The sequence below is a fragment of the Monodon monoceros genome, unplaced genomic scaffold (assembly GCF_005190385.1).
Source record: "Monodon monoceros isolate NGI ecotype Baffin Bay Population unplaced genomic scaffold, NGI_Narwhal_1 Super_Scaffold_4, whole genome shotgun sequence".
Lineage (NCBI taxonomy): Eukaryota > Metazoa > Chordata > Mammalia > Artiodactyla > Monodontidae > Monodon > Monodon monoceros.
Genome location: NW_021703781.1, coordinates 63,858,812 through 63,860,440, shown reverse-complemented (window position 1 = coordinate 63,860,440; position 1,629 = coordinate 63,858,812). Strand labels below are relative to the sequence as shown.

General features: G+C 43.0%; 1 non-coding gene across 1 annotated transcript; it reads left to right on the top strand.

Moving 5' to 3' along the window:
* Positions 1 to 1,186: 1,186 nt before the first annotated feature.
* On the top strand, positions 1,187 to 1,293 carry LOC114883487. The gene has a single exon (XR_003790585.1). It is a non-coding gene; the product is annotated as a U6 spliceosomal RNA (small nuclear RNA).
* The last annotated feature ends 336 nt before the right edge of the window (positions 1,294 to 1,629 follow it).

Genomic DNA, 1,629 nt, shown 5'->3' with positions numbered 1-1,629 from the left:
TACCGCTGTGAGGATTTTAGACCAGGCCAGGGAGCCCGGGGACGCAGGCAGGACCCCCTGCTTGTCTGTGGCCCAGCTCATGTCAAGCACCCCATATCTCACTAGACCAGCCACAGGCCTCCTTTTTCAGCCACTCCTTCACATCCTCGGGCCTTAGGGCCATTTAGTACAAGGATAAAGCTCTTTGACCTTAATAAACCCAAAAAGCATCACAAACAGTATAATACAGCGCAGGTGCTGACATTTAGGGATCAGACTCCATGTTTTCCATTTAGAGGACAAAAAACAAAGCCTAGCAGGCAAGAAGAGCTCAATGAATTCCACATGCTCCAATTTGGGAGTTAAGGAGAAGCCCCACATTTGAGAAAGATTTCTAACCAAAACAGCAAAATCATTTTAAGTCCTAATGTTTAAAAGAATACGGCCCATTTGAAAAATTGGGCTAAACAGCACTAGTTACCCAAGGCTTCCACACTCATCACATCTTCCTCTGAGGCTGGATGCCCCCCGCAAACTTGTTTGTATTCGTAAACATCGCCACCAAGCCTCCCCTCCCCCTGCTGCTCTCACCCCCACTCTCGCTGAGCAGAGAAGCTCTTCCAGCCCAGGCGGAACACCGTAGATTCAGATGGGAAACGAATTGTAAAAACAGATGTTCTCGAAATCAAATATCTGGTTTCATGCAAATATTGTCAGAAATAGACAATGAGAGAACCACAGAGGAAGTGCAATTGACACATAAACCTTGTTTCTAAAACAAATTTCTAAGCCACCCACAGGCCTGAAGTGAGCCTTCAGGAGTGTGAATCAGAGGCAGCCTGAGATGTAAGCAAAATACTCAACTGCTGAAATTACACTTGTTTTAGGGACACCAGGAAGTTCTCCCTACTCTCAAATAGCAAGACTATCTTAGGGCCACAGTACTAGAAATTTTACAATTAGAAATTCACTCCTTTGGATTTATTATCTCTAGTCCACTTTTAAAAGATGGGGGAGGGAGCTGTCCTTCTTGAGCAAGATAAAACACTAAACTGAAATCATACAACGTGTTAGATAATGGTAATAATAATGTTTTATGTTGATACAGCGTGTTATAGCTTCCAAATTCCCTGGCAAGTAGGTAGAATAAGCACTCTTTAACCAAAATTTTACAGATAAGGAAACTGAAGTTCAAAGAGGCAATATGCTGCTCACTTCGGCAGCACATATACTAAAATTGGAACGATACAGAGAAGATTAGCATGGCCCCTGTGCAAGGATGACACGCAAATTTGTGAAGCATTCCATATATTTTTTTTTTCAAATTTGACAACACTATCAGCTCCACTTTAGAAATTTCCAGTAATCAGGTAAGGAAAAAAAAAAGGATAAACAAAGAGGCCATATGACTTGCTCAAAGACGTGAAACAAGAATTGCAGAGAGAGAGAGAGAGCTGAAGAAGGTCACCTGACTCCTAGCCCAGTGCTTTGCAGAGGTGGCAGCAATGGCAGAGTCAAAGGGGGCGTGCGGGTAGGGAGTGGGTCTTCAAACCACCAAATAATTTCCATCAACACTTCTTTGATCTACATAAAGGTTTTCCTAATTGTTGATGAAGTTCATTGCACGCTGCCACATCAAGACACACACAC